Source organism: Triticum aestivum, chromosome 6A (assembly GCF_018294505.1).
Source record: "Triticum aestivum cultivar Chinese Spring chromosome 6A, IWGSC CS RefSeq v2.1, whole genome shotgun sequence".
NCBI classification, from domain to species: Eukaryota; Viridiplantae; Streptophyta; class Magnoliopsida; order Poales; family Poaceae; genus Triticum; species Triticum aestivum.
The window spans coordinates 23,884,810-23,895,568 of NC_057809.1; positions in this window are offsets into that span (position 1 = coordinate 23,884,810).

Sequence of the window (10,759 nt, forward strand, 5' to 3'; positions counted from 1 at the left end):
GATTCGATATTCATAGGTTTAAACCCTTCTAGGAATTCATGCTTCATTACTTCGTCAGTGAAGCAGAGGGGGTGTGCGGCGCCTCTATATTGGGCCACGTTGTGACGTAGCTTAGATGGAGTCCGTCTGCGGTTTTCGGTCCGGTCATGACTAGACTTGTCACGTCCGAATAGGTAGCCGCCGTTGCATGTCAAGGCATGTCCTCGCGATCCGTAGATCGATCTAGTATGTTCTGCTCTACTGTCCAAGTTCTGTTGAGGGTCGCATGTATGACCCCGAGCTATTTTATCTCTGTTTTTTCTTTGGGTTGAGGCGGGCTGCTGTTTGGCTTGAGCCGCCGCTTTATCCCGACCACATGGTGGTCGGTTGACCACATTGTCCCGACCGCGTGGTATAGGTTCCGGCGCCTCCTCATCGAACTGAGGTAGCAATCTGCGCTTCGGGTAATGTGCATTCGAGGCCGTATTCTTCGGCTATTAGGGTGTCTGTCCATCTATCGTTGAGCAGGTCTTGGTCAGCTTGAAGCTGCTGCTGCTTCTTTTTCAGGCTCCTTGCAGTGGCCAATAGCCGGCGTTTAAAGTGCTCCTTCTCGAGAGGTTCCTTAGGCATGATGAAATCCTGGTCGCCGAGGCTCTCCTCATCCTCGGAGAGCGGAAGATAATTACTGTCCTCCAAGTCTTCGTGTATGGCCTGTTCATCAAGGCTATCGTGCCCGTCTTCCCATTCATCTTGTTTGGACGTAGCCTCAACAGGGTCTTCATTGTCTTCGGCATCGTTTGGGGTGTTGTTTTCTCCGGTGCTGGCATTGCTGTCTTTTGCATGACGTGACTTAGAGCGGCGCTGCTGATGCCGGTGTGTGGGATTTGTCTTAGGAGGTTTATCCTTGACTGGATCTTCTTTGTCATCATCGTTAGTTTCTTTAGGTGTATCCACCATGTATACGTTGTATGAAGAAGCGACCATCCAAAGTCCGGTAAGTGGCGGGTTTTGGTCCTGCTCCTCATCGGCATCGTCGTCTATACCGTCGAGGTATTCGGAGCCGTAATCGAGCATGTCGGTTAAGGCCTCGACAATGGCTATGGAGTGGGTGGCGGGTGTGAAGCAAAATTCTCCATTATCAGCCCCTAGTTCAAACCGGATATAGTTCAGCTATGAGTCCTCCGCCAAGGACATGTTTTTAATGAGTTTAGGATGTCGCCCAAGGGCGAGTGTTGGAAGATGTCTGCGGCGCTAAATTCGGAGATGGATAAACGATCAAGTTCGGCGTACGCGGGCTCACATGGTTCGGAACTTATGACCGGAGATGAGTCCGGAGTTCTGGTGGCACAGGTATCGTGTGAGATCAAGTCTATGCGCGGCTCCAACATCGGGGAATCTTTGGCCTCCGTGGCTGGGTTGAGCTTCCTGTCCTTGGATGGCGTTGTCTGCTCCGGATCTAAGGCCAGAGCGGTTACAGGAGCTATCTATGCGATCCGATGACAGATTTAGGTTGTGTCTATCGGGGTGACCAGGAGTGGTTGCTGCGATCTCGAATCCAGTGAAGATCAAGTCTCCACGGATGTCCGCAACGTAGTTCAAGATCCCAAATCTGACCTGGTGGCCAGGGGCATAGCTTTCGATCTGCTCCAGATGGCCAAGCGAGTTGGCCCGCAGTGCGAAGCCGCCAAACACGAAGATCTGTCCGGAGAGGAAGTCTCCCCCTTGGACAGCATCGTTGTGGATGATTGGATGAGCCATCGAACCACCTGACGACGGCACAGTGGAACTCTCAATGAAAGCACCAATGTCGGTGTCAAAACCGGCGGATCTCGGGTAGGGGGTCCCGAACTGTGCGTCTATGGTCGATGGTAACAGGAGACATGGGACACGATGTTTACCCAGGTTCTGGACCTCTCTAAAGAGGTAATACCCTACGTCCTGCTTGATTGATCTTGATGAATATGAGTATTACAAGAGTTGATCTACCACGAGATCGTAATGACTAAACCCTAAAAGTCTAGTCAAGCTATCATTATGTGGATTCTCTCTATCTACGGACTAAGTCCTCCGGTTTATATGGACATGGGAGGATCTAGGGTTACACAAGGTCAGTTACAAAGAAAGGAATCTACATAATTGGTCGCCAAGCTTGCCTTCCACGCCAATGAGAGTCCCATCCGGACACGGGTGTAGTCTTTGGTCTTCGTGTTCTTCACAGCCCATCAGTCCGGCCCATGGCTAATAGGCCGGACGCCTGAGGACCCCTTAGTCTAGGACTCCCTCAGAGGGGGTGCGCGGGCTCCCTGGTAGCCCCTCTCTCTCTCCACTAAGGCCCATCTAGGCCCACTAGTTCCCCAGGGGGGTTCCGGTAACCCTCTGGCACTCCGGTTTTCTCCGAATCACCCGGAACACTTATTTTGTCCGAATATAGCCATCCAATATATCAATCTTTATGTCTCGACAATTCCGAGACTCCTCGTCATGTCATTGATCATATCCGGGACTCCGAACTAGCTTCGGTACATCAAAACACATAAACTCATAATACCGACCATCACCGAACGTTAAGCGTGCGGACCCTACGGGTTCGAGAACTATGTAGACATGACCGAGACTCATCTCTGGTCAATAACCAATAGCGGAACCTGGATGCTCATATTGGTTCCTACATATTCTATGAAGATCTTTATCGGTCAAACTGCACAACAACATACGTTGTTCCCTTTGTCATCGGTATGTTACTTGCCCGAGATTCAATCGTCGGTATCTCAATACCAAGTTCAATCTCATTACCGGCAAGTCTCTTTACTCGTTCCGTAATGCATCGTCCCGCAAGTAACTCATTAGTCACATTGCTTGCAAGTCTTGTAGTGATGTGCATTACCGAGAGGGCCCAGAGATACCTCTCTGATAGACAGAGTGACAAATCCTAATCTCGATCTATGCCAACTCAACAAACACCATCGGAGACACCTGTGGAGCATCTTTATAATCACCCAGTTACGTTGTGACGTTTGATAGCACACAAGGTGTTCCTCCGGTATTCGGGAGTTGCATAATCTCATAGTCAGAGGAACATGTATAAGTCATGAAGAAAGCAGTAGCAATAAAACTGAACGATCATTATGCTAAGCTAACGGATGGGTCTTGTCCATCACATCATTCCCTAATGATGTGATCCTGTTCATCAAATGACAACACATGTCCATGGCTAGGAAACTTAACCATCTTTGATTAACGAGCTAGTAAAGTAGAGGCATACTAGGAACACTCTGTTTGTCTATGTATTCACACATGTACTAAATTTCCGGTTAATACAATTCTAGCATGAATAATAAACATTTATCATGATATAAGGAAATATAAATAACAACTTTATTATTGCCTCTAGGGTATATTTCCTTCAGTAGGCCAATAAAAACCAGATTGCAATACCTTATGTGCAGTTCTATCTCCAGCGTGGTGTCCTCCATAAGACTCGGAGTGACACTTGAGTAGGATCTGTTCCTGTTCATGCTCAGGTACACAACATCTAATAACACCATCTACTCCTTCTTTATAAACGTGTGGGTCATCCCAGGAGTAATGTCTTAAATCATAGAAAAACTTTTTCTTTTGCGGGTATGTGAAACTAGGTGGTATAAATTTAGCAACAATGTAATTAGCATAATCAACATACCGTGGAGCAATATGAGAAGCAATTATTTCAGCTAATTCTTCATAAGGAAAACTATCATCAATAGGTAGTGGGTCATCAAGGACATTCTCTAATCTAGATAAGTTGTCTGCAACAGGGTTCTCAACTCCCTTTCAATCAATAATATGCAAATCAAATTCTTGTAGCAAGAGAACCCATCTAATAATTCTATGTTTAGCATATTTCTTTTCCATAAGATATTTAAGAGCAGCATGATCAATGTGAACAGTTACTTTAGAATCAACAATATAAGGTCTAAACTTATCACAAGCAAATACAACTGCTAAAAATTCTTTTTCAGTAGTAGCATAATTTCTCTGGGCATTGTCTAGAGTTTTACTAGCATATTGGATAACATTTAATTTCTTATGAACTCTTTGTCCTAGAACAGCACCTTCAGCATAATCATTAGCATCGCACATAATTTCAAAGGGTAAATTCCAATCAGGTGGCTCAACAATAGGTGCAGAAATCAAGGCTTTCTTAAGTATTTCAAATGCTTCTACACAATCATCATCAAAGACAAAAGGAACATCTTTTTTTAAGACATTAGTCACAGGCCTAGAAATTTTTGAGAAGTCTTTAATGAACCTCCTATAAAACCGGCATGACCAAGGAAACTACTTATAACTTTAATGTCCTTAGGACACGGCATCTTTTCAATAGCATCAAATTTAGCTTTATCAACTTCAATACCTTTTTCAGAAATTTTATGCCCCAAGACAATACCTTCATTAACCATAAAGTGGCACTTCTCCCAATTCAAGACAAGATTAGTTTCTTCACATCTCTGCAAAACTCGATCAAGGTTGCTTAAGCAATCATCAAAAGAAGTTCCATACATGGAGAAATCATCCATGAAAACCTCAACAATCTTTTCACAAAAGTCAGAGAATATACCAGTCATACATCTTTGAAAGATAGCAGGTGCATTACATAAACCATAAGTCATACGTCTATAAGCAAAAGTACCGAAAGGGCAAGTAAAAGTGGTCTTTTCCTAATCCTCTTTCGACACAGGTATTTGAGAGAAACCAGAATAACCGTCTAGAAAGGAAAAATGTGTATGTTTGGATAATCTTTCTAGCATTTGATCAATAAAAGGTAAAGGGTAATGATCCTCTCTAGTAGCTTTATTTAATTTGCGGAAGTCAATTACCATTCTATAACCAGTAACAATTCTTTGTGGGATCAATTCATCTTTACCATTAGGAACAACAGTAATACCTCCCTTCTCAGGGACACAATGGACAGGACTTACCCACTGACTATCAGCAACAGGTTAAATTATACCTACCTCCTGAAGCTTTAGTATTTCATTTGTTACAACTTCTTTCATCTTAGGATTTAACCGTCATTGGTGATCAACAACCGGTTTAGCGTCTTTCTCCAATTTTATTTTGTGCTGGCATAGAGTGGGACTAATGAACTTAAGATCATCAAGAGTATATCCAATAGCAGCACGGTGCTTCTTCAGAGTCTTCAATAATTCCTCTTCTTCCTTCTGTGAAAGGTTAGCACTAATAATAACAGGATATATCTTCTTTTCATCAAGATAAGCATATTTAAGAGTATCAGGTAATGGTTTAAGCTCAAACACGGGATCACCCTTGGGTGAAGGAGGATCCCCTAGAATTTCAACAGGCAAGTTCTGTTTCAAAAGAGGTCCCTGTTTAAAGAATACTTCGTCTATTTCCCTTCTTTCATTCATAAACATATCATTTTCATGGTCTAGAAAATATTGTTCTAAAGGATCATTAGGAATCACGGCAATAGAAGCAAGACCAATAATTTCATCTTTACTAGGCAATTCTTTATCATGGATTTGTCTATGAAATTTAGCAAAATTAAAATCATGAGACATATCCCCTAAACCAATAGTAACAATATCCATTTCGCAGGCTATCTTAGCATTAACAGTATTCAAGAAGGGTCTACCAAATATAATGGGACAAAAGTCATCTTGTGGGGAAGCAAGAACAAGAAAATTAGTAGGATATTAAATTTCCCACACAAGACTTCAACATCTTTAACAATCCCAACAGGTGAAATAGTATCTCTATTGGCAAGCTTAATAGTAACATCAATATCTTCTATCTCTGCAGGTGCAATATCTTGCATAATTTCTTTATATAAAGTATAAGGTATTGCACTGTCACTAGCACCCATATCACATAAGCCATGATAACAGTGATCTCCTATTTTAACAAAAACAACAGGCATGCCAACAACAGGTCTATGTTTATTTTTAGTATCGGGTCTAGCAATTCTAGCAGCTTCATCACAGAAGTAAATAACATGCCCATCAATATTATCGACCAAGAGATCCTTAACCATAGCAATACTAGGTTCAACTTTAATTTTCTCACAGGGTGTAGGTGTTCTAGCATTACTCTTACGAACCACAGTTGAAGCTTTAGCATGATCCTTTATTCTAACAGGGAAAGGTGGTTTCTCAATATAACCGGTAGGAACAATAGGATCAACATAATATGTGATAGTCGTTTCTTCAACATTAATAGGTTCGACTACTTTTACTTCAATGGGAGTATGATATTTAAACCGCTTATCCTTAGGGAGATCAACATGATTAGCAAATGATTCACAGAAAGAAGCTACTATCTCAGAATCAAGTCCATATTTAGTGCTAAATTCACGAAAAGCATCGGTATCCATAAAAGATTTAACAAAATCAAACTTAGGTGTTATAGCTAACTCCGTACCTTCATCGAGTTCCCAATCTTTGGAGTTCTATTTAATTCTTTCCAATAAATCCCATCTGAATTCAATAGTCTTCATCATAAAAGAACCAGTACAAGAAGTATTGAGCATGGAGCGATTATTGAGAGAAAGCTGAGCATAAAAATTTTGAATGATAATTTCTATTGAGAGCTCATGATTGGGACATGAATATAACATTGACTTAAGCCTCCCCCAAGCTTGGGTGATACTTTCTCCTTCATGAGAACAAACATTATATATATAATTATGATCACGATGAACCAGATGCATAGGATAAAACTTCTGATGAAATTCCAATTTCAATTGGTTGTTGTCCCATGATCCACTATCATCACATAGCCTAAACCATGTCAATGCCTTTCCCTTCAAAGATAAAGGGAAGACCTTCTTTTTGATAACATCCTCAGGCATACCTGCAAGCTTAAATAACCCACAAACTTCATCCACATAGATTAGGTGCATATGGGGATGTAATGTTCCATCTCCTGTAAAAGGATTAGCTAGCAGTTTCTCTATCATACCCGAAGGAATTTCAAAGTAAACATTTTCAGTAGGTTCCGTACGTTGAGTTGCAACTCTTTGCTCTACTGGTCGGGTGATGATACCCCGAACAAGGCCCTCAAAGGATTATTTTCCATAGTAACAAGTGATAGTAAATTTCAGCACACTATATAAAATTTTCCTTACCAAATTCCACCTACCAAAAGGGCTTCACTCCCCGGAAATGGTGCCAGAAAAGAGTCTTGATGACGCACAAGTATAGGGGATCTATCATAGTCCTTTCGATAAGTATGAGTGTCGAACACAACGAGGAGCAGAAGGAAATGACAAGCAGTTTTCAGTAAGGTATTCTCTGCAAGCACTGAAATTATCAGTAATAGATAGTTTTGTGATAAGGTAATTCGTAACGGGTAACAAGTAACAAAAGTAAAAAAGGTGCAGCAAGGTGGCCCAATCCTTTTTGTAGCAAAGGACAAGCCTGGACAAACTCTTATATAAAGGAAAGCGCCTCCGAGGACACATGGGAATAATCGTCAAGCTAGTTTTCATCATGCTCATATGATTCGCGTTCGTTACATTGATAATTTGATATGTGGGTGGACCGGTGCTTGGGTATTGCCCTTCCTTGGACAAGCATCCCACTTATGATTAACCCCCCTCGTAAGCATCCGCAACTATGAAAGAAGAATTAAGGTAAACCTAACCATAGCATGAAACATATGGATCCAAATCAGCCCCTTACGAAGCAACGCATAAACTAGGGTTTAAGCTTCTGTCACTCTAGCAACCCATCATCTACTTATTACTTCCCAATGCCTTTCCCCTAGGCCCAAACAATGTTGAAGTGTCATGTAGTCGACATTTTAAAGGGGTTGTCAAACCCTTTCGGGTAATGGCGCCAGAAATTGGCAAACGAACGTGAGAGAGTTTTAATAATTTGATAGATCGAACGCCAAATAAAATAAATTGCAGCAAGGTATTTTTCTATTTTTTGTTTAATAGATCTGAAAATAAAAGCAAAGGAAAAATATCGCAAAGGCAAATATAATAAAGAAGAGACCCGAGGGATGTTGGTTTCACTAGTGGCATATCTCGAGAAGAATAGCAAACGGTGGGTAATCAAATTACTATTGGGCAATTGATAGAAATTCAAATAATCATGAAAGTATCCAGGCAATGATCATTATATAGGCATCACGTCCGAAATTAGTAGACCGCGACTCCTGCCTCCATCTACTACTATTACTCCACTCATCGACTGCTATCCAGCATGCATCTAGTGTATTAAGTTCATGGAGAAATGGAGTAATGCAATAAGAACGATGACATGATGTAGACAAGATCTATTTATGTAGAAATATTCCCCATCTTGTTGACCCTTAATAGAAACGATACATACGTGTCGGTTCCCCTTCTGTCAGTGGGATCAAGCACCGTAAGATCAAACCCATCAAGAAGCACATCTTCCCATTGCAAGATAAATAGATCAAGTTGGACAAACAAAACCCAAATATCTGAGAAGAAATACGAGGCTATAAGCAATCATGCACATAAGATATCAAAGAAGACTCAAATAACTTTCAGGGATAAAAAGAGATATATCTGATCATAAACTCAAAGTTCATCGGATCCCAATAAATACACCGCAAAAAGAGTTACATCATATGGATCTCCAAGAGACAGTTGTATTGAGAATCAACCGAGAGAGAGGAAGACATCTAGCTACTAACTATGGACCCGAAGGTCTACAAAGAACTATTCACGCATCATCGGAGGGGCACCAATGGACATGATGAACCCCTCCATGTTGGTGTCTGGATTGGATCTGGTAGTTTCTAGAACTTGCGGCGCCTGGAGTTCATTTTTGTTGACTACCCTAGGGTTTCTGGAATACTGGGGTATTTATAGAGTAAAGAAGCAGTTCGGGGGGCACCCGAGGTGGGCACAACCCACCAGGGCATGCCTAGGCCTCCAGGCGCACGCCCTGGTGGGTTGTGCTCCCCTCGGAGCACACCCAGGTGCTTCTTTGGCACATTGGATGTCTTATGGTCCAATAAAATACACAAAAAGTTTCTCTGTGTTTGGACTCCGTTTGATAATGATTTCCTGCGATGTAAAAAAATGCAAAAAACAACATGGAATAAAATGACTATAAAATGATTGTAAGACATCCAAGACTAATAATATAACAACATGGAACAATCAAAAATTATAGATACGTCGAAGACGTATCAGCATCCCCAAGCTTAATTACTGCTCATCCTCGAGTAGGTAAATGATAAAAACATAATTTTTGATGTGGAATCCTGCCTAACATGTAATCTCATATTCTTTTCTTTATAGCATGGACATTTGGACTTTTATATGGTTCAAACCAATAGTCTAGTTTTGACATGAGACTTAAATACTCAAGCATATCAACAAGCAACCATGTCCTTCAAAATATCAATGCTAAAAGTTATCCATAGCCCATCATGCTCAATCATTCATCCATTCATGAAACACATTTGCATATTATCTACACCTAATGCTCAAGTACGATCATAGTGCCCCCTAGTTGGTGCTTTATAAGAGAATATGGAGACTCAAATTAAAAATAAAAATTGCATAAAGTAAAATAAAGCCCCTTCGCGGAGGGAAGTGGGGATTTGTAGAGGTGTCAGAGTTCAAGGCGAAAAACATAGAGATAAAAACATTTTCGAAGGCATGCTTTTCCTATCAACGAGAATGATCGAGAAGTTCCCAATACTTTCCATGCTAGATATATCATAAGCGGTTCCCAAGCAGAAATTAAAGTTTATTCCTTTTTCAACCATACTTTCACTTTCCATGGCTAGTCGTATCAACCGGTGCCTTCCCTACCAACACTTTCCAAGGAATTTATTATTTGACAACATAAAGTAAATTCATTTTTCATTTCGGACTGGGCATCCCTAATACCTTTTCCTTACTCTCGTGCAATGACAAGTGAATAAACACTCATTGTGAAAATAACATATCTAGCTTGGAACTATATTAGCCACCCCCTACCAATTCATGAGTGGTACGAGCACACAAAAGAGAAATTTGTTTTGAAAATTAGAGATTTCACATACAAATTTTCTTATAACAACAAAAGAATACCGCATATAGGTAGGTATAGTGGACTCATGTGGCAAAACATGTTTAAAGGATTTTGGATGCACAAGTAGTGATCATAATTAGTGCAAAATCAAGGCTAGCAAAAGATTGAGAAGCGACCAGCCAAGAAACAAATAATCTCGTAAGTGAGCATTAAGCATAATTAACACCGAATAATGCACCACAAGTAGGATGTAATTTCATTGCATAACTATTGACTTTCGTGCTTGCATAGGGAATCACAAACCTTAACACCAATATTCTTACTAAAGCATAATTACTCATCAATATGACTCACATATCACATCATCATATCTCAAAACTATTACAAGGAATCAAGTTTATTTTGTCCAATGATCTTTATGAAAGTTTTTATTATATCCTTCTTGGAAATCTATCACTTTGGGGCTAATTTTCGTCTGTTGCTTTTGATAAGATCAAACAAATATAAGTGAAGATCATGAGCATAATATTTCTTTCTCTCAAATTAATTTAAGTGAAGCAAGAGAGAATTTCTTCAAAAATACTAAAGCACGTCGTGCTCAAAAAGATATAAGTGAAGCACTAGAGCAATTCCATGGCTAATAAAAATTTAAATGAAGCATAGAGAGCAATTCTAACAAGTCATGGAATAATTTTGACTCTTCTCAAATAGATGTGTCCAGCAAGGATTCAAAACTTAAAACACAAAGCAAAACAAGCAAAGACTCATATCATACA